Source organism: Somniosus microcephalus, chromosome 11, assembly GCF_052327205.1.
Source record: "Somniosus microcephalus isolate GS21.2 chromosome 11, FLI_Smic_1.0, whole genome shotgun sequence".
NCBI lineage: Eukaryota > Metazoa > Chordata > Chondrichthyes > Squaliformes > Somniosidae > Somniosus > Somniosus microcephalus.
Window position 1 is genome coordinate 35,120,592 of NC_140997.1, and position 23,883 is coordinate 35,144,474.

A 23,883-nucleotide genomic window follows, 5' to 3' on the forward strand; every position below is an offset into this window, starting at 1 on the left:
CCGCCCATTCCATCAGCCTGTCTATGTCTTCCTGAAGTCTATCACTATCCTCCTCACTGTTCACTATACTTCCAATTTTTGTGCCATCTGCAATTTTTGAAATTGTGCCCTGTACACCCAAGTCCAAGTAATTAATATATATCAAGAAATGCAGTGGTCCTAGTACCAATCCCTGGGGAACCCCACTGTGTACCTTCCTCCAGTCTGAAAAACAACCGTTCACCACTACTTTCTGTTTCCTGTTACTTAGCCAATTTTGTATCCATGCTGCCACTGTCCTTTTTATTCCATGGGCTTCAACTTTGCTGGCAAGCCTAATATGTGGCACTTTATCAAACGCCTTTTGGAAGTCCATATACACCACATCAACCGCATTGCCCTCATCAACCCTCTCTGTTCGCTCATCAAAAAACTCAATCAAGTTAGTTAAACACGATTTGCCTTTAACAAATCCGTGCAGGCTTTCCTTAATTAATCCACACTTGTTCAAGTGCCTTTAAATTTTGTCTTGGATTATAGTTTTTAAAAGCTTCCCCACTACAGAGGTTAAACTGACTGGCCTGTATTTGCTGAGCTTATCCTTACACCCTTTTTTATACAAGGGTGTAACATTTTCAATTCACCAGTCCTCTGGCACCACCCCTGCAATTTCCACCTTTACTTCCCTCAGCATCCTAGAATGCATTACATCTGGTCCTAGTGACTTATCTACTTTAAGTACAGCCAACCTTTCTATTACCTCCTCTTTATCAATTTTTATTTTGCAGAGAGCCAGCATGGGCTTGACGGGCCGAATGGCCTCCTTCTGTGCTGTAACCATTCTATGATTCTATGACCCCATCCAGTATCTCAGCTACCTCCTCTTTCACTATAACTTTGGCAACATCTTCTTCTTTGGAAAAGACAGATGCAAAGTGCTCATTTAGTACCTCAGCCATGCCCTCTGTCTCTATGCATGGCTGTCATGTTTGAATAGCTGGCAGTGTGTGCAAGCTGTGAGATGTGGTTCTTAGACTTCCAGCAGTGCTAAGTATGTGTGGGTGAGGATCAGTTATGAATGTTAGGTATGAGTCCTGATTGATTGAGATTGTTGGTAGATGAGCGATGGGGGTGTGCTTGAGGATGGCATCCTGACCCCCTGTGGATACAGCACTTCTCCCCTCCATTCGCCCTCCTCTACCAAGGCCTCTAGTGCAGTGTCCGAGAACTTTGGAGCATGCTCTCTCCATTATTCAGTCTTATTCCATGCCAGACTGACTTGCACAAGGACTTCCACCACTTGCTCCAGCCACAATGCACCTCCTCTTTAAGAGTTGTAGGCTGGGTTTAAGAAGTGCAGGCTAGCTTTAACTTGTGCTAGCCACTCACAGTTTTGGTCCCCCTGCTGAGGTGTGCAGTCACTCAACAGCATGGTTAGTGCTGGCTGCATGCTACAATCATGGCAATGAGCAGGCAGCACGAAGTTGAACGGGTGTGGGGACATCGTGCTTTGTGAGCCCTGTGCCCGTTTTCGAGGGCTGTCCAATTTAGCCCCCATTGTCGCTCAATATAATTATAAAAACATTTTCTGCTAGCTTTGATATCCCTTGCAAATTTTTCTCGTATTCACTTTTAGCACCCCTTGTGTCTCTATTTTGCTTTATGTAGCTCTCCCAGTCTGCTAAATTTCAACTTTTCCTTGCATTTGAGTAATCCTTTTCTATTAGCTTGATACTCTCTCTTACATCATTTGTTGATCATGGTTGCTTAACCACAAGCAGAGCATTTGCCTTTGATAGATATGTGCCGTTTTTGTATCATACCAAATATTTCCTTGAATAATTTCCACTGTTTGTAAGTTTGGCCATTGGCTGTTTCAGTTTTTCTTTACAAAAAATGAATTAGTCCTTGAAAAATAATCAAACATCAATATAAATTTTGATTGATTTATTCTGAAGATAGCCCGGTAAAGTATCAGTCCAAAATAAAGATGTGCATGTGCAATGAACTTGCACAGTAAATTTCTAGAGGTATTTAACTAGAGTCTGCAGTTTAAACTGGTTTGTAACTATTTGAACATGGTGCTCAAATGGTGCTAAGCTGACACAATGTGAACGTGATTGATAATTGAATTTGTTCTGATCATGCACTCGCAGACTTGTGTACGTGCAGTATGCATGACATGCCTTAAACGATAAAGTGCATGTTCATCACTTCAAACCTGATAAAAAAAGTCAACCTCAAAAGATACTCAGCATCTGTCAGAGTCAGATGACTCAGCAGCAAAAGCTGAGCTGAAATTTGCTGCATCATTGTACCAGATGGTAGCCATTGGCCTTGTGTATAGAGCATGTTGTTGGCCAGGATCCTGAGCTGCTCTGTTTTTCTTGGTAAGCATCGTTTTTAGAAAACTAGATTGGTTGTCCACTGGCCCACACCTTTTAAATCTACAGATACATTGACACAGCAAAACCCTGAGGTCTTCAGATAGGCTACGCTCCCCATCTCTGTACCACTGATAGCCTAAAAAGGTTCGTTATTTTTTTTGAGAAGCTAAAGCTTTAATAAACATTAACCATCTAAGCCAGCTTTCAAATTATGCAAAGTTTTCATTGTTTCATATCATAAAACGTGTTTTCTTTACACTTTAATGCTGAATATTTTAAAGTGATCTAGTAAAATGCACAAAGCCACAGAGCATGTAATACACAATATTAATGAAATTGCACTGAGAACATGATGGACCTGAAATTAGGATCGGGGGCTTGCCGCACGTGCAAGCCCCCGATGTGCACTCACCCTGCGCGCCGACATCTGAAGCCCAGGCCTGCTTGCATTTCCTGTCACTGGCCCGGTTCAGCTGTCGGCGCACTGTGCTTACCTGATCCAGCGGCGTAGTTAGTGCGATGTGCCGGCTGGGATCAGGTGAGCACTGTGCAGCCAATCAGGGGTGGGGAAACTCATTCATGAGTTTGACAGTAAGAGCTGTCAAACTCATGAAAAGTATGGGCTGCCAAAACACTACTTTAACTTTAAATAAAATTTTTAAAAACATCTCATTGATTAGATTAACTATAAATAAGTTTTTAAAAATGTTTTAAACAATTAATCAATTTTTTGAAATTTTTCTTTTTTTTAAATAGGGTCTAAAACTAAACTTACCTTACTGTAAATTCTTTAAAAATAACAAACCTGTGGAAAAAAAAATTCTACATTGTACTAAAAGCCCACTTACCTGAAAAACTAAATACTTACGTTTGGTTTTTCCACGCGTAAAGACCGGAGGCCGTTACACGCGCGCAACTCTGAAAAAAAAAGGAATTTCACTGCGCACGCGCTGCCTGTGCAGTCGCGCGCACTCTGCCTCTTAACCCCTTGGGTCAGAGGACAGGAAATGCCGGTTTTCAGCGCATGCGCTGTGCATGCTGAAAACCGGCAATTCCTCCGGGCACACGCGTGAGTACCCCATCCGTACTCACGCGTTGTGCCCGGAATTACTGGGCCGATATGTATTTGCTCAAACTTATCATGAAAGGAAGGCATGAATCCACTGAACAGTCAATACAGACTGGAATGACTCAGTAACGAAACAAGAGAAATATAAAAGGAAAGAAGGTACCAAGGCAATACTTCCTAACACTCCATTACTTTTTGTAATAGCCGCATGGCACATCATGAACCTTCAGTGAATCATGCTCTATAACACTCAGGTCTTTCTGTCACTCAGCAGCTTCGAGCACACAACCCTGCATGGTGCATACATGCTGGAGTTGCCCCTACCCGAGGACACAACGCTATACTTATTAATATTAAGAAGCATTTGCCAGATACCGGCCTACTTCCAAGTCGTATCTGTCTGCAATCTATTTTTCTCAACTAAAGTCCTTCTTACTCCACATCTAACATTGCTGATGTTGATCCCTGCAGGACTCCATTAGTAATCAGTCGCTCCTGAGCACCGGGAAACCTGGCCAAAATGGGTAAATAATAAAAAGCCTGTAAGAATGGAGGCACGCAACCTCCTCAAAAGATTTTACCAACCAACCCGTCTTCTGAGAGCAAATGGGTCACCCAACCCCGACCCACCTCCGTTAAAACCAGAAGTGGACAGTTTGTGGTCGGGTTGGGGTCGGGTTTGAGACTTTATGGGCTGGATTTTGCCAATGGGGGCAGGCTGGGTGCGTGTCAGGTGGTTGGCAGTTCCCGATCCCGCCTCCGATGTGATTTGTGACAATTGGCAGATTTTCCCCTAATTGGGCACTTGATTTCCAGCGTGTGGAAACACCTGGCCCAATGAGTCTTTTCATACAGAAACTCACCTCCGATGATGTCATCTAAGCAGCTGGATTTAAGGCCTGCAAGCAGCCTTGCTTCTTTGCTTCTTTTTCAGCCTTACAACTTTATGACCATTCTTCTGAGGGATTCCTTCTGTAAGTATGTTCAGCATTAGATGAAAGTGTGCACCCAGATTCAATGAGGCCTCCCTCCAAGCTCTGGTGGAGGGAGCAAGAGCAAATAAGGAGGTGCTCTTTCCTCCCTCAGGGAGGAAAAAGCCTCCACAACAGACTAAAGCCGTGTGGCTGCATGTGGCACAGGAGGCCAATGCTATTTCTATGTGCAGCAGAACCTGGCTGCAGTGCAGAAAGAAGTTTCATAACCTTCTCTGCACAGGAAAAGTGAGTATTACATTGCCCTCAATCTGATCCCCATCACCTCTCATCACCAGCACTCTGCTTTGTCAACCTCCTCCTCCACATCCCACTTCACACTTACATCCGTGCACCCTTACCCATTCCCTCTCTCTCTATGTTCACATTCACTTAACTATTCAACTATACAGCCCTCACACTCCCTATCACTGTGATGCAATGACAACAACTTACAACACACAGGGAGGGCCCTTGGTCTTGGCACCTCACTCCATCATTGTCTCCTTCTAAGCATCTATGCTATGGATTCTCTACACTCACTCCAACATTCTCACTCAAACTCCACTTGTGTCCCTCATTGCAGGAAAAGAGAGCCCACAATAAGAGGGAAAGGGCGAGGACAGGAGGAGGGCCACCCTTAATAGCCCAGCTCACCATTGCAGAGGAGGCGGTCCTGCAGATCGTGGGAGTGGAGGAGGATGCGCAAGTCGGGGACGGACAGACGGGCTCATGTAGAAATCGGGAGGGGTATACTGGGGTTATTGTCTCTGGCCAGTCAGAAGTATCTGAGCTGCTCCAGAACCCCGTGCGGTTTCGAATCGCTCCCCTTTTCTGGTTCTGACCGCCGGACTTATTCAGTAGCGATGTAGACAAAACGAGACTCGTGGTTGGGTACAAAGAAGACCAGTATTTATTGAAATAAAAATAAATAAATTGAAAATAATGAATACAACACACTTTTGCTTAATGCAGCACACCTTTGCTTAATACAGCACTTTTGCTTAATACAGCACACCTTTGCTTAATAGGGGAGGAGAAAACGGACACATCGAGGGAAAATTGACTAAAATTACAATTTAACAAAATTCCCCTTAATTCCCACCCCTTATACCTATCTAGGTTGCCTTGTAATGGGCCAGAAAATCTATGCTCACCAGTGAACACCTGCTCCGTGCCCTTGTGGTCTTAGATTCTCCACTGCCCCGAAGTGGAGATACCCCAGTAATTCAAAAGTAACTGCTGGTATTCCACTCCTTTGGGCGGGCTGTTGAGTTGTTCTTCTTGCAGGCAGAGCATGGAGGCAAGGCAGCAGAGAGAGAGAGAATGGCTTCCTGAGAGGCTGTCTTTTTATCCCATTGGGAGCTGTTGTCTTTGCGCCCAAATCTGGATGTATCTGGGCTATACAAAAGGGAATCGATCTGTCCCCATTGACTGTGATGGGTTTGAATGTATTCCCCATTCGTTTAAACTGGTATGTGCCCGGTTTAAAATGTCCTATCGATATCTCAAGTGCTGGACAAATGAATCCTAAGTGTTGAGTCAATAGCACTAAGTGGTTTGTAAACAAATCCATTGTCCTGTGGTCAGTCCAACCGCAATTGCTTGACAGCTTTAAGTATTTAAGCCTTTGAGTCAACATTGTAGAGAGTTCTGTAAACAAACAACCCCTTTGTCCTGCGGTGAAACTTCCTAAACTGCAGTTGATTGACAGTTTCAAGTACTTCATGCATTCACACAGGCTGGCGTTTTTTTCAAATCCTTTGTAGATATACAAGCAGGCTGTCTTTTCTCTTCTGCCACAAGATCTCACAGCCATTTTGATACCCTGGGTTTTTAAGGTATATTCCACCCAGGTTTTCTTTAATCAAAAATAATCTTCGGGGCTGTAGAAATTTTCAAAATTCTTGCGAAACCTTACACGCATCACAGCAAGCTGGTGACAGAGTAGTTTTGCATCTCTCTCATTGACATTGCATGTGTGACTGATAATGATTCTGATGCTCTAACAGATTGACTTATGATCATCCATGTTGTGGCGCATTTTAAACCAACACTCGACACAAGGTTTTCAGATTGATAATCAAGTCGTCTTTATTACACCATTGGGGAGACAGTCTGCTCTGTCTTAGCCAGACTTCTCCCCACTGGTGTAATAAAGACGACTTGATTATCGATCTGAAAACCTTGTGTCGATTGTTGGTTTAAAATACTCCACAACAATTGGCGTCATGAACAGGATATTCACACGGATGGGAGGCATGGGCGAGTGAAGCTGAGCCAAAAACTTGAGTACTTTTAAATACCACATACAGTTAGGGCAAGGCAATACCATCTCGTGTCCACCGCCCCCTTTGGAATCAAAGAAAAAATCATTTTAATCGATAAGTCAAGCAGTCTTGGGGATAAGGTGAAACGTGCGGAAGTATAGGCGTGGTATGAGTTGCAAGTAGTGCGTTAACTTTGGAGCAAAAGTCTAAAGCATACCTCTGACAACTCCAGTTGCAAGTAGTGCTAAGCATACCTCTGACAACAAATTACCCGAGCAAAATTGTTGCAAGTACTGTCTCACTCTGCGAGATTAAGCAAGGGAGGTACGTCTGACAACTGCGGTTGCAAGTATCATCTCACTCTGCGAGAGTAAAGCAAGAGAGGTACCTCTGACAACTGCAGTTGCAAGTACGGTCTCACTCTGTGAGTGTAAAGTAAGGGCCGTACCTCTGACAACAATTAGCCATGGGAAGTGAAAAACTCGAGTGGGGTCTCTGACACGCTATTTAGCAGACAAAAATAAAAGATTAATTGACAAAATGGTTAAAAACGATTGGAAACGAACGACCTACCGGTAAAACAAAGAGAATGGTGGGCTAAAGAAACAAAATTAAAGGAAAAAATGTCCATCATTTTATTGGCTCGCGCATATTATGAGTTGAGTAGACGTACTCGAATTTGGACCAAAAACGGGTGCCAAAATTGTACCCGAGTCGCAGTAATTTAAGAAAGGGAATAAGGAAAAAAATTAAAGTTTTATCGACACAGATGCTATCAGCTTCTGTCCAAAACAAGTAAAATACCTGAGTGAAAGGAATCTTAAAAGGAATGCTGGAATCTCAGTTTGTGTGAAAGTGTGTGTTAAATGTGTGGAAGTTTTCTGTCTTTGAAAGAAAATGTCTGTTGTGTTTGTTTTCGCTCCACCCACTCTTTTGTACAGGGAGCTAAAAGCTGTTTAACCCTTTGAAGACTTGTCTTGAATGATGGACAAGTGTGTGCTGTTTTAAGTTTGTTAATTGTTTTACAAAAGATAAGCTTCAGCCTTGAAGTTACAGTTGCCAATGTGCCTGGAAGAAAATGAATTTCAATGTTTACAAGGCATGGGTGATTGTTTCTTTGTTCATATGGCTATGGTTTCTTTCTTTTCCACGTGATACTGGTTAGTTAAAAAAAAATTGATCTGGATTAAATTGGAGTTTTTGAGGTTAATTAACCTATTAAAACCAGACTTTTGTTGTGGCCACGGTGAAATTCTGGGTGGTGTAAATTTGTGTCAACCGCATTGAATAAGATATTTAATGGTCTGAAACCAGACTTTAAAATATTTACAGTCTTGGATATAGCGAACGGGTTCTGGTCCATACCATTGGCAGAGGAATTACAAGGGAAATTCGCCTTTACTTTCGGGGATAGACAGTATACATGGACCAGGGTCCCGCAGAGGTTCCACAATAGTCCACATATATTCCACCATGTACTGAGTCAAGCCTTAGACGAGTTAGACCTATCAAAGTACCAGAGCGCCCTACTCCAATATTTCGATGACATAATGATTGCATCAGAGGATGCCAAGGGACACATGGGAGCATTACTAGCCATCCTCCAGATACTTAAGAAAGCTGGCTTTAAATTGAATCCCAAAAAAGCACAGGGTGGACTGTCCAAAGTAAAGTATCTAGGGCACTAAATTAGCCAGGGGTATAAGGCACTCCCGCAGGAACGAAAGGCAGCCATAAAAGACATGCCAAGGCCAGTGACCATCCGGGGAGTAAGGAAAGTGTTGGGACTATTTAACTACGGCAGGAATTTTATATCAGGCTTTGCAGGGAAAGCAGAGCCAATTCAATGGTTAGTTAAAGGGGGGAGACCCGCCACTGATAAGATAGAATGGGAATCGGAGCAAGACGAGGCTTTTGCAAAATTAAAAGCAGCCCTGACGTCCGCACCCGCACTAGGATTGCCAAATCTAGTCAAACCATTCCATATATACTATAGTATAGACGGGAACTTCTATAACACTGTAGTCACCCAAGAGTACGGGGGAGATATGAAGCCAATTGCCTATTACTCCATCCAACAAACCCCTGTGGCTAAAGGAATGGCAAGATGTGTGGCGGCCCTCGACTGCGCCGCATGGGTGGTGCGGATATGTGAGCTCGTCACTATGTCAGGACAGCTGATATTACACATGCAACACACAGTGGTGGACCTGCTAAACACAGGTAAAATGAAGGCTGTATCAGACAGAAGGAGGGCGGCTTGGGAAGCAGTATTGATACCCAAGGACAGATCAGTCCAGATTATAAGGGAACAGAGAATCAACCCCGCAGAGGGAATGCTATCAGAGGATGAGGCACACGAGTGTCAGTTAGTAATTGAAGAAGAGGTCAGAGGAACTGTATCGGAATCGCCCCTTGAAAATCCCGAAAACACCTTTTATGTAGACGGATCTCACCGATATATAAATGGGGAGCCACACACTGGTTGAGCAGTAGTATCTGAGAACGGAAAAACAGTCGCAAAGGGAAGGCTTGAAGGAGGAACCTCAGCGCAGGTAGCAGAACTAGTGGCTCTCACGGAAGCATTGAAATTGGCAAAAGGAAAACGAGTAAATATATACACAGACAGTAGATATGCATTTGGGGTAGTACATGATTATATGATAGCGTGGAATAGGAGAGGATATGTAACCTCCGGAGGAGGAGAAATACAGCATGAGGATGTAGTGAGAGACCTAGTAGAAGTGGTAAAAGGAGCAGAAGAGGTAGCAGTGATTAAAATAAAGGCAAATCGCAAGATAGTGAGTGAGCAACAAAAAGGAAATATGCTAGCTGATCAGGTAGCAAGAGCAGCAGTGGACACAGAGATGCCTACAGCAATAGCAGCAGGTAGAATAACAGCAGAGGAAGTGAACATTAAAATAATCCAAGAGGAGACCAAAATGGAGAAGCAGGAGCAGTGGACAAAGAGAGGCACAGCCAAAGGTAGAGATGGAATATGGAAAAAGGATCACAGGGTGGTAGCCCCTCGCTGTATTCAGGAGAATTTGTTGAAAATATACCATGAGCCAGACCATGGGTGGCAGAATGGCATGATAGGTAGGCTAAGTATAGATTGGTGGTGGAGTGGAATGGGACAAGATGTGGCAAGATACTGCAGACGCTGCATCATCTGTGGACAGCACAACCCAGGTAGGCCCATAAAGGTTAGAATGGCCCACCAGCCATGACCCAAAGGCCCCTGGGAAAACCTCCAGATAGACTTTGCTGGACCCCTACCTAACAGTAGAGGGAAGAAATACTGTTTAGTGATCATAGACCAGTTTACAAGGTCAGTGGATGCATTCCCTACCAGAGACTGTAGTGCTCAGACTGTGGCCCGAATATTTGCATACGACGTGATACCGAGATGGGGGGTCCCGTTGCAAATAGATTCAGATCAAGGTACCCACTTTACGGGAAAGGTAATGAAAGAAGCTTGTAAGTTACTCGGAGTAAGACAGAAGTTCCATATCCCCTATCATCCTCAAAGCTCAGGCATGGTAGAGCGAATGAACAGAACCCTGAAAACAGCCTTAAGCAAGGCCAAAGCTGAAACCGGACAGGGATGGGTGGATGTCCTTCCGTGTATTCTGATGAGGCTGAGAGCCACCCCAAACAGGGTGAATGGACTGACAACATATGAATTCATGACTGGATGAGCAATGTGTCTGCCGGAAGGAGTAGCATCTGGTAGCGAGGGACTAGGACCCTTAAAAGATAAAATTAGGAAATACATACAAACATTGGATAATCAATTAAAGGAGCTCAAACAAGAAGTTAAAGAACAACAAGACATCAGAGATAAAAATACACAAAAGCAGGGGCCCTCAGAGCCCCTACCCAAGGTGGGCGAGCAGGTATTTGTTAAAATATGCCAGCGAGATCGAGAGTCTCACCTAGATGGACTGGACCATTTGAGGTTATCTTGACCAGCGATATGTGCGCATGTATAGATATGAGAGGAAAGTGTAGATGGAAACATTGGAACCAACTAAAACGGTACTGTAGTGGTACCACCGGGTGTCCCTTACCTATTATACGTTGGCCCAGAAATTCGGGTCGGGGGCTTCCGTGGGTGCAAGCCCCCAACCTGCACTTACCTTGCGCGCCGGCAGTTGAGCTGTAGGGCCCCGTGGAATTCTGCTCCGGGGCCTGGCCCAGCTGCCCGCGCGCTGTGCTTGCTTGTCCCAGGGGCGTAGTTAGTGCGATGCGTCCCCTGGGATCACGTGAGCCATGGGCAGCCAATCGGAGGAGGGCAAAGCCCATTCATAAGATTGACATGAAGACCTGTCTAAACTTATGAATACTACGGGCCTCAAAATAGCATCAAGCCTGCAAATAATTTTTTTTTTAAATCACTCTTTTTCAATAAACTACAAATTACATTATATAACTATTTTAAACAATAATTGAAATTTCTGAAAAAAATAATTTTATAAAAAAAACGGGGCTAAAAATAAACTTACCTTGCTTTAAAGTATTTAAAAATAATAAACCTGTGGAAAAAATGTTTTAATTTTAATTAATTGACCACTTACCTTGTAAAAAGCAGGCCTTACGCCTGCTTTTTAAATGTGTAAATCCTACAGGCTTAACCTCGTGTGAAAACCTGCAAAAAAAACCTAAGTTCAAAGTGCACGCGCAGCCTCCCCTGCGCGCGCGTTCGACCTCTGAACCCCTTCATTCAGAGGATCAGAACTGCCGGTTTCCCGCGCATGCGCAGTGTATGCAGAAAACCCGCACTTCCATTCGGCCTACGGGTGAGTACCCCATGCGTACTCACCCGCGGAGAGCCGAATTTCTGGGCCATAATTCCCTTTAACTATGTTTGTACATACACTTTACCTGTTCGGGCCGTTGCCCCTTTAAGACGCGACCTAACGCAATGACGTCATGTTGCGCATCACGTGACTCACCTTAACGCGAGCCGGGCCAGCTCGGTCTCCCGCTCCCACGGCAATCACCGGCCCAGCTCGGTCCCCCGCTCCCGCGGCAAGCGCCGGCCTGGCTCGGCCTCCCGCTCCCGCGACTTCGGCCGCAACGGCCAGCAGCAGTGCTGGGTGCCGGGTAAACACGCTGACGTCATCACGCACATCACGTGACCGCCCTAAGCGCAGGCAAATGCGATGATGTCGTGACGCAAGTCATGTGACGCCCCAAGCGCGGGAAACGCGAGCAACGCGATGATGTCACGACGCAAACGCGATGACGTCATCGCACAAACCTCCGGACTGCCTAGTCAGTCTTCGTGGCGTCCCCACTGGGGTAAGACCTGTTCCAAGACTCTCCTGCATTGGTCTATGTTGTTTTCTGTACTTCGTCAAATCCTTCATTAAAAACCTATTGGATTGTTTCTCCTGAGTCGACTTCAGTGACTTGGTTAGGAATACACCTATTCCTACATTGGTGACCCCGTATCCGTGAACGTTTTTCGCAGAAGAAACGCACAACCTGAACCTTGTCTTCACAGAAGACAACCGACGTGCACAGCCGAATTCGTCCAACACCTACATTGGTGACCCCGTATCCGTGAACGTTTTTCACAGAAGAAACGCACAGCCTGAACCTTGTCTTCACAGAAGACGACCGATGTGCACAGCCGAATTCGTCCAACACCTACATTGGTGACCCCGTATCCGTGAACGTTTTTCGCAGCAGAAACGCACAGCCTGAACCTCGTCTTCACAGAAGATGACCGACGTGCACAGCCGAATTCGTCCAACACCTACATTGGTGACCCCATCTCCGTGAATGCTTTTCACAGACGACGCGCACAGCCTGAACCCCGTCTCTGTGAGCGGCTTCACAGGCGAACAACAACTGACGAACAACAACCGACGAACAACAACCGACGAACAACAACCGACGAACACCAATTCCTACATTGGTGGCCCCGTCTTTGCAAACGTATTTGCAAAAGAAGCGCAACCTGGAGGTGATCCCGCTTTTTAAGAACGAAACGCAGCCGGACCCCGATTTTTGTGAACAATTTTCACAAAAGAAGCACGCCATGGAAGCACCAGCCGTTTCACTGTCGCTACCGCAATTCAGGGTGCAGCAACCGCCCTCGTGCTTTCTTCAGGTAGAAGCCCCATTCGCCAAGAACATCGATGCGGCGCAGACCAACGTGGTCTCCGTATTTGACATTTCTACCGCCACACGGATCGTCCGCCTCCGTGACATCTCCCAACGCAACAGCAAGTATACATCCCTCCAAGCACGGGTTCCGCAGGTTTTCGGGCCCACAAGATCGGAGCGCGCCCCCGCGGAGATGCCACGAGGACTCGCTCCTCACGAACCACGAGGACTCGCCCCTCACGAACCACGAGGACCCATTCCTCGTGAACCACGAGGACCCATCCCTCATGAACCACGAGGACCCATCCCTCGCGAACCACGAGGACCCTTCCCTCGCAAACCACGAGGACCCATCCCTCGTGAAACACGAAGACTCATTCCCCGCCGATGACGCACCAGCCCGTCAGCCTGCTGGTTGTGTTTTATACCACTCATTTCGGCGCAAAAGTGAAGCGTTGCCGCCCTCCCGGCAGTTTTCCACTTAAATCAACAACAACTCGAAGCGTTGCCGCCCTCCCGGCAGTGTTCCCCCTAAAGCAACAACAAATCGAAGCATTACCGCCCTCGCTACAGTGTTCCCCTCAACAAACGCTAACATCTACTGACACTGCAAACATCGACGACGGGTCCAATGGGCATTCCGTGGCTGCGATCGGCTACGCGAAAGTTGCTGTCTTCACCGATCACTGATCAACGCAGCAACGGTTCACTCTTTCTTGTGTCACCGTTTTAACACTACAGCATGCACCGTTCTGTGCGTTCCAGACTGCCGCCAAGTCCTCCTGGATCGCCCGTTCGGCGTTCCTACAGATTTTGTCAGACTGGGGACTTTTTCCAACATCAACAGAGCCATGGTCCACGTATGCCCAACCTGCCAGTCAGCTGTTTTGCCCCAGCGCCCGCTTCGAACCACGGGCTGCAGAGGTCACACGTCACCACGGTCTTTCGCATGGCTGAATGCGATTTGTTCGTCATGACACCACGATCCTTCGCACGGCTGGATACGTATTATTCGCCACGACGCACACAAGGATCCGCTCACGACCAACACTTTTCGACCTCGTCCGCCAAGTCCAGACAGCACGACCGCCGAGACCACCGACCGCCCATCGTGGTTGCAGCACATCAGTTACGATCGTCCGCCTGACCACCAGCCACCCAACAGTCTACCTCACCTTTTGTCGTTCATTAAAGCGAATTTTGGGGGGGCGCATGTAGCGGTGCCACTGGGTGTCCCTTACCTATTATACATAATTCCCATTAACTATGTTTGTACATACACTTTACCTGTTCGGGCCGTTGCCCCTTTAAGACGCGACCTAACGCAATGATGTCACGTCGCGCATCACGTGACTCACCTTAACGCGAGCCGGGCCAGCTCGGTCTCCCGCTCCCGTGGCAATCACCAGCCCAGCTCGGTCCCCCGCTCCCGCGGCAAGCGCCGGCCTGGCTCGGCCACCCGCTCCCACGACTTCGGCCGCAACGGCCAGCAGCAGTGCCGGGTGCCAGGTAAATGTGCTGACGTCATCACGCACATCACGTGACCACCCTAAGCGCAGGCAAACGCGATGACGTCATGACGCAAGTCACGTGACGCCCCAAGCGCAGGAAACGCGAGTGACGCGATGACGTCATGACGCAAACGCGATGACGTCAGCGCACAAACCTCCGGACTGCCTAGTCAGTCCTCGTGGCGTCCCCACTGGGGTAAGACCTGTTCCAAGACTCTCCTGCATCGGTCTATGTTGTTTTCTGTACTTCGTCAAATCCTTCATTAAAAACTTATTGGATTGTTTCTCCTGAGTCAACCTCAGTGATTTGGTTAGGAATACACCTATTCCTACAGTACAACAATAACCCATCTCATCTTAAATCCCACAGGAACAATGGAATAAACACCGGAGATAAACTAACCTCTGGTGATGACCAGGCTTCTGCTTAATTTACAGGGAAACTTCACCATGAAGGTGGGATTACTGCTGGGAATCGTATGCATCACAAAATAAGCGAAGGGACATCCCACATTACACGACAAGTACATGATGAGGAAGCATCATGTTTTAATGGAACAATCACATTCGGAGTCTCATCCATGGCTCCTAATATACAGAAAAAAGAGACAAGCGAACCGAGGATGCTACAATGTCCAGATATGAAACCTGGACCTATGAATGGACTAGTATTATTTACCGAGGGAGAACAATTGTATGATAACGTGAGACACGAAATTGTACCGGTGCTAAGGAACTTAACCATGTTACAATGGCCAGGATATTGTGAAAGGTTTACTAAAACTAGAGAATTGTATGCATATGTGATGAAGAATGTAATTAACCAAGCTGCTGATGTGACAGGGGCCACTAGTTTCAGGGGACATGCTACATTCCACCAAAGGATTAAGAGGAGCTTAGGAATAGATATACTCACGGGAATAAACATGGGGACATCATTCATTAATGCTCTAGATATACAAGGAGTCCAGAGTAGTGTGGAATGACTACAAAGGGTAACACAACAGATTTTAGAGACGGAAACTGGTTTGGTTCGACAAGGATCAGAGTTAGGAGGAAACACGATAAGGAAATTACTCGAGGAATCAAGGTTATATAGGGCCATGCTAGCGTTATCAACAAACTAAATAATAGAGATGAGGAACAGGCAAAAGACGGGGTAGGGAGAGGCTTGTGTCATGCCTATGGCCAATGGATCACCAGACAGTTCAAACCTAATCTGGCACAGATATAGCAAGGCAAGGTACCAGACTGGATTAACAGAACACAGCTCCATGGCATGAGCCAGAATCCAGGCCCTCTGAGTGCTTGCATCCTCAAAGGGATGACCAGAGTATATCTGGTGATACAAAAATGTAAAGCAGAAGTGACAGCAATGATAGGCATGGTACTCCTGATGCCAGTCGTGGGACTAGACACGACTCCATACCCACAGTACCAGGTAACAAACATAGGCATAATGAGGGGTGAGACATACCTCCAATACTATCCAATTGATACCTATGCCATCAGAAAGAATGGTACCATGAGAGGAGTCTCCCTAAACGGATGCCATGGGAAAGGCGCGCTTACAATATGCCCACATCCGATAGGAGAAGGCCCTAAGGATGAGTGCGGCTATAATAAAACAGATGGGTGTGTTTGGAATTATCACATGTTGATCACCATCACACCTGCTTGAGATATAGAGGCGAAGGGAAGTATTGTATAACCACCACAGAGACTGAGTACCAATATAGTAACCTTGTATGTGCAATCACAATGCCTAACTTCGGCTTTATGTCAAAGATCCCTGTGACAATTGGACACACCAGATTGGTGTATGTACATTCAAGGGAGGAGATAAAACTAGATGTGCCAGATAGTCTAAAGGACGAGTTGGTCAATTATGAAGATCCAGTAGCAGCCCCAATACACCGCCTGCAAGAGGATCTGCAAGAAATGAAAGAGGATTTAAGTAAAATGGTGAAACAATACATAGTGTTGCAAAGGAATCTTGGGGAATTAGAAAAGGACATAGATTTAGAGCTACAGGAAGTCCCGTGGTATGCGAAGCTGTGGAATTGGGGAATGAATGTCAACATTCACCCATGGATCTGCATCATTTCTCATATATATTAATGATGATAGTACAGTTAGTCATGGCTATAGGATGGGGAATAGCAGCATGCAGCAGCTTGTAAAAAGAAACGGACCAAACAAAGAGCTAAAGCGAGTCGGAAAGAGTTGGAAAACACAATTTTGCTCTAAACATGATGGGTATGCAGGGCCTTAAGGCCTATCCCGCCTCTTGGAGGCGGGATGGAAGCGGGGTCTGAATGTGGGAAAATTGCTCAGAGGCAGGATGGAGGCGGGATCGGATCCGCCTGCTATTTTTTGCGATTTTAACACCTCACACGCCTCCAAACGCGTCTCCTTGGGCCTGGCAAAATCGAGCCCTAAATATTTTTAGTTCTCACCCGCACCCAACACACCCGTTCTCGGGGGCTAAAGTTACCACCATTGTGCAGTAGGGTTCGCCACTGTGTGGTAAATAATGGAATTACAGTGTGTTGAGTTCCAAATGCTTTCAAAAACAATAACACACACTGACAGGTATAGGAATATAGGAGCTTAGGAACAGGAGTATGCAATTCAGTCCCTCAAGCCTGTTTAGCCATTCAGTGAAATCACGGCTGATCTGTATTCTAACTTCATTTACTCGCCTTGGCTCCATATCCCTTAATACTCTTGGCTAGCAAAAATCTCTCAATCTCAGATTTAAAATTATTAATTGAGCTAACATCTACTACTGTTTGTGGGAGAGAGCTCCACACTTTTACCACTCTTTGCGTGAAGAAGTGTTTCCTAACTTCTCTCCTGAATAGCCTTGCTCTGATTGTAAGGTCATGGCCCTGGTCCTAGACTCCCCCAGCAGCGCAAAAGGCTTCTCTCTATCTACCCAATCAATTCCTTTCAAAATTCTAAAAAATCTCAATTAAATCACCCCTTAACCTTCTATATTCCAGGGAATACAAGCCTAGTTTGTTTAATCTCTCCTCATAATTTAACCCTTGGAGCCCAGGTAAGATTCTGGTGAAGCTACGCTGCAGTCCTTCCAAGGTCAATATATCCTTTCTAAGGTGCAGTGCCCAGAACCGTGCACAGTACTCCAAATATGCCGGTGCAGACTCGATGGGCTGAATGGCCTCCTTCTGTGCTGTACTATTCTATATGGTCTAACATGGGCTTTGTATAGCTGTCGCAAAACCTCCTCACCTTTATCTTTTAACCCTCTAGTTCTGAAAGCTAACATTCCAGTTAGCCCTTTGATTATTTTTGTACATGGCCACTCCATTTTAGCGATCTGTGTTCATAGACCCCTAAATCTCTTTGGACCTGCACTGTTCTTAGCTTTTCACCATTTAAAAAATACTCAAACCTATCCTTTATTGGTCCCGAATCGATGATCTCACATTTACCTGTGTTGAAATCCATCTGCCACAATTTTGCCCACTCAATCTATCAATGTCTCTTTGTAATTTTATGCTCCCAGCTACAGTATGCCACCAATCTTTGTGTCATCGGCAAACTTGGATATATGGCTGGTTATTGTGTTAACTAAGCCATCAATAAAGATGGTGAATATTTGAGGCCCCAGCACAGATCCTTCCTTGCGGGACACCACTAGTCACTTCCTTCCAATTTGAGTACATAGCCATATCCCTACTCGCTGTCTTCTACCGCTGAACCAATCTCCTAACAAGATCAATCATTTTCCTTTTGTTCCACAAGCTTTAATTTTAGCTAACAGTCTCTTATGTGGAACCTTATCGAATGGTTCTGGAAGTCCATATAAACTACATCCATAGTCATTCCCCTATCTATTATTTTAGCTACTTCCTCAAAAATGTAAATTAATTTCATTAGACATGACCTTATGGCGGAGACCACATAGGGACAGTAACACAATTCACAATGTAGAGCCAATGTGGTTATATGTACCTAAACACAATTCACTATGTATAGCCAATGTTGTTATATGTATGTACTTGGTTGGGTTATCGGGGCAGGGTCCCTTTAAGAGCGTCGGTAGCGTGATGACGTCATGCGTCGGTAGCGTGATGACGTCATAGCCCCGCAACGAGGCTGAGACCCTCAGTCCTCATGGAGAGTGAATAAAGTAACACGCGTTTTGCCTTTGCTGCAACAAAAGTCTCAGAACCTGTTGATTTCTAGCGACCCCAACATTGGTGACCCCGCTGCTCTTTTGGACGATTCCAAAGACCTCATCCGAAATGGCGACGAACGCCGTTTCCATCAAATTACCCGAGTTTTGGGAACGACAGGCTGCCGCTTGGTTCACCCAGGCCGAGGCTCAATTTGCACTCCGGGACATCACCGCGGACGACACGAGGTACTACTACGTCGTCTCTGCTCTCGGCAGCTCCACCGCGGCCAGAGTCGTGAGCCTGCTCGAGAACCCCCCGGAGCTCAACAAATTCAAAACGTTGAAAACGCACCTCTTAGAAACTTTTGGACTCACCGAAGCCGAGCGCGCACGCCGGCTTCTCTCTCTACCTGGGCTTGGCGACTCCAAGCCCTCGGAGCTGATGGACCACATGCTGGCCCTCCTGGGCACACACTGGCCGCGTTTCCTCTTCAAGGAACTGTTCCTTCCACAGCTGCCAGGTCAGGTACGGTCGGCTTTAGCCAACTCTTCCATTACCGATTTCCGCGGCCTGGCCAAGGAGGCCGACAAATTTTTCTCCGCCGGGCAACAGTACTGCGCGGCCATGCGGAGCCCTGCCCCCACCGATACAGCCCAACGACGGCAGCCCCCAAGCCTCTGCTTCTACGACGCGCAATTCGGTCCCAAAGACAGGAAGTGCCGGCCTCCGTGCAGTTATCCCACGTTGAAACAAACGAAAGACCACTCGTCGGCTGCTATGTCTGTCGGCCGTTCAGGCAGTTTGTTATTTATTATGGACACCGACTCCGGATGTCGTTTGCTTTGCGACACGGGTGCCCAGGTGAGCGTCCTGCCCGCGTCAACCATAGACATCCAAGGGGAGAACCACGGCCCCATCCTCGAAGCTGCCAACGGCAGTTCCATCCGCACCTTCGGGAAATGGAGCGTGGCGCTTTGTTTTGGCGGGCAGCGGTTCACCTGGGACTTTGTCATGGCAAAAGTGTCCACCCCCTTCTCGGCGCTGACTTCCTCTGCGCCAATGGCCTTTTGGTGGACATCAAGAACCGACGTCTCATGAACGCTGAGACTTTCAGCTCGCTCCCGTGTTTCCTCAGCGGGTCCAGCACGACGAAGTTGTCCAGCGCACTCTCGGACTCCGACGAGTTTTCCCGCCTCCTCGCCGAGTTCCCGGACCTCACGAAGCCCACGTTCTCATCCGCCGCCACCAAACATGGGGTAGAACACCACATCTCGACCACCGGTCCGCCCGTCTACGCCCGCGCTCGGCGCCTCGACCCGGGGAAACTCGCCATCGCTAAAGACGAGTTCGACACCATGGAGCGCCTCGGCATCATCCACCAGTCGAACAGTCCATGGGCCTTGCCCCTACATATCGATCCGAAACCAGGTGGCGGGTGGCGCCCATGCGGCGATTACCGGCACCTCAACGACGCTACGACCCCCGATTGCTACCCGATTACACACTTCCAGGACTTTTCCATCTGCCTGGCCGGGAAAGTGATATTCTCAAAAGTGGACCTCGTCCGGGGTTACCACCAGGTCCCTGTCTGGCCGCAGGATGTCCCGAAAACCGCGGTGATCACCCCGTTCAGGCTGTTCGAATTCCTCCACATGCCATTCGGCCATAAAAACACCGCCCAGGCTTTTCAACGCCTAATGGACACCATGTTACGGGACCTGACATTCCTGTTTGTATACCTGGACGACATCCTCATCGCCAGTGCCTCCAGGACGGAGCATGTGTCGCACATTCGGACTCTCTTCCAACGCCTCAGCCAGCACGGCCTAATCGTCAACCCGGCCAAGTGCCAGTTCGGGCTGTCCTCGATCGACTTTCTCGGGCACCGCATCACAAAGGACGGGGCGGTGCCACTGCCATCGAAAGTGGAGGCCGTGATGGACTCCCTGCAACCCCTCACCGTGAAGGCCCTGCAGGAGTTTTTGGGCATGGTGAACTTTTACCGTCGCTTCGTCCCCCGCGCAGCCCAGCTTATGCGGCCCCTTTACGAGGCCCTCAAAGGCAAGCCAGACAAGCTCGCTGTCGACTGGTCCGATGAGATGGCCAATTCTTTCACGGACACGAAAAGGGCCCTGGCTAACGCGACCATGCTGGCGCATCCATTACCTGATGCGCCGATCACTCTCACCACTGACGCCTCGGACTATGCGGTCGGCGCCGTCCACAAACAGTGGGTCAACGGCACCTGGCAGCCGCTCGCCTTCTTCAGCTGGCAGCTCCGCCCCAACCAGCGGAAGTACAGCACCTTCGATCGCGAGCTTCTAGGCCTCTACCTCGCCGTCCGACACTTCCATTTCCTACTGGAGGCTCGCCCGTTCACAGCATTCGTGGACCACAAACCATTGACCTTCGCCATGGCCAAAGCTTCCGAGCTGTGGTCGGCCCGTCAGCAATGCCAGCTGACCTTCATCTCAGTGTTTACAATGGACATCCAGCATGTGGCTGGGAAAGACAACCCCGTTGCCGACTGTCTCTCCCGAGTTGTCGCCAGCGCCGTACACCTCGGCATCGACTACACCCGCATGGCGGCCAACCAGGCCTCTGACCCATACGTCCAGGCCTACAGGACGGTGGTCACGGGCCTTCAACTAGCAGACGTCGCATTCGACGATGCCGGCACCACACTCCTGTGCGACGTCTCCGTTGGGCAGCCACGTCCCGTCGTGCCTGACGGGTGGAGACGGCAAGTTTTCGACGCCGTCCATAATCTTTCCCACCCAGGCAGGAAGCCATCACAGAAGATGGTGGCGGCTAAGTTCTTCTGGCACGGGCTCAGGAAAGAGGTTCGCGACTGGGCCAGCACCTGCGTGGTATGCCAGTGCTCGAAAGTGCATCACCATACTAAGGCCCCGTTGGCGCCTTTCGCGGTGCCCGAGAGGTGGTTCGACCATGTTAACGTGGACCCGGTGGGGCCCCTGCTGCCCTCTCGCGGGTTCACCCACCTCCTCACAATGGTCGACAGAACCACCCAATGGCCGGAAGCCGTCCCGTTGTCTTCAACGATGTCCGCCGATGTGGCTCGGGCGTTCATCAGCACTTGGGTCGCCCGGTTCGGCGCCCCATCTGACATTTCCTCCGACCGGGGGCCACAGTTCACGTTGGAGCTCTGGAACGCTGTCGCCCGAGGCCTCGGGTTGAGACTCCACCGCACCACAGCATACCACCCTCAGGCTAACGGACTGTGCAAATGGTTTCATCCCTCCATGAAGGCCGCGCTCCGGGCCAGCCTCCGGGACGACACTTGGGTCGACAGACTCCCGTGGGTCATGCTGGGACTCAGGACCGCCCCCAAGGAGGACCTCCAGTCCTCGTCCGCCGAGCTCGTCTATGGGCAGCCGCTGCGGGTTCCCGGGGATTTCGTCCCCAACGCAACGGAACCTTGGTCTGCAGCCCATCAGCGGTCCGACCTTCTGGACAACGCCAAGGTTTTCGCGCCGGTGCCCATGTCGCAGCACGGCCTCCCGCAGTCCCACATTCTGCTCGACCTTTGTGCGGCCGAGTACGTTTTCGTCCGCCACGACGCCCACCGGGGACCTCTTCAGCCACCCTACGATGGACCATTCCGCGTCCTGGAAACCAGGGACAAGACCTTCGTAGTGGATGTCGGCGGTAAGCCGGACTGCATTTCCGTGGACCGTCTTAAGCCGGCCCACCTGGATCTGGACCGACCTGTTGAGTTGGCACAGCCCCCGAGGCGGGGCCGATCTCCAGTTTCTGCACCCTCAGTCCACCACCGAGCGCCCGAGATCCCTCCGACAAACCCCCCGGACCCCGCCCCGGAATTGAGGAGCCGTTCCGACCGTGTGATCTGGCCCCCCCAACGACTGACATTGCCAGTGCTAGTGAATTCTAGGGGGACGTATGTGGCGGAGACCACATAGGGACAATAACACAATTCACAATGTATAGCCAATGTGGTTATATGTACCTAAACAAAATTCACTATGTATAGCCAATGTTGTTATATGTACGTACTTGGTTGGGTTATCGGGGCAGGGTCCCTTTCAGAGCATCGGTAGCATGATGGTGTCATGCATCGGTAGCGTGATGACATCATAGCCCTGCAACGAGGCGGAGACCCTCAGTCCTCATGGAGAGTGAATAAAGTAACACGCGTTTTGCCTTTGCTGCAACAAAAGTCTAAGAGCCTGTTGATTTCTAGCGACTCCAACAACCTACCCTGTACAAATCCATGTTGGCTCTCTCTAATCAGCTCAAATTTCTATAAGTGCGCAGTCACTCTGTCCTTAATTATGAAAAGAAAGAAATTTGTGCATTTATACAGCACCTTTACATAGAAACATAGAATATAGGAGCAGGAGTAGGCCATTTGGCCCCTCGAGCCTGCTCCGCCATTCAATGAGATCATGGCTGATTGTCCAAATTCAGTACCCTGTTCCTGCCTTCTCTCCATATCCCTTGATCCCTTTAGCCTTAAGAAATATATCTAACTCCTTCTTGAATATATTTAATGAATTGGCCTCCACTGCCTTCTGTGGTAGAGAATTCCACAGGTTCACCACTCTCTGGGTGAAGAAATTCCTCGTCATCTCTTTTCTAAATGGCTTACCCTTTATCCTTAGACTGTGACCCCTGGTTCTGGACCCCCCGACCATCGGGAACATCCTTCCAGCATCTAGTCTGTCTAGTCCTGTTAGAATTTTATACGTTTCGATGAGATCCCCTCTCATTCTTCTAAACTCCAGCGAGTACAAGCCCAATAAACCCAATCTCTCCTCATACGTCATTCCTGCCATTCCAGGTATCAGCCTGGTGAATCTTCGCTGCACTCCTTCCATGGCAAGAACATCCTTCCTCAGATAAGGTGACCAAAACTGCACACAATACTCCAGATGTGGTCTCACCAAGGCCCTGTACAACTGCAGCAGGACATCCTTGTTCCTGTACTCAAACCCTCTCGCTATGAAGACCAACATACCATTTGCCTTCTTAACCGCCTGCTGCACCTGCATGCTTACTTTCAGCGACTGGTGCACAAGGACGCCTAGGTCTCGTTGCACTTCCCCTTCTCCCAATCTACTGCCATTCAGATAATAATCTGCCTTCTTGTTGTTGACACCAAAGTGGATAACCTCGCATTTATCCACGTTATATTGCATCTGCCATGCTTCTGCTCAATCACCCAACCTGTCCAGATCATACTGGAGTTTATCGGCATCCTCCTCACAGCACACACGCCCACCCAGCTTTGTGTCATCTGCAAACTTGGAGATATTACATCTAGTTCCCTCATCCAGATCATTAATATATATTGTGAATATCTGGGGTACAAGGACCGATCCCTGCGGTACCCCACTAGTCACTGCCTGCCACTCGGAAAAAGAGCCGTTTATTCCAACTCTTT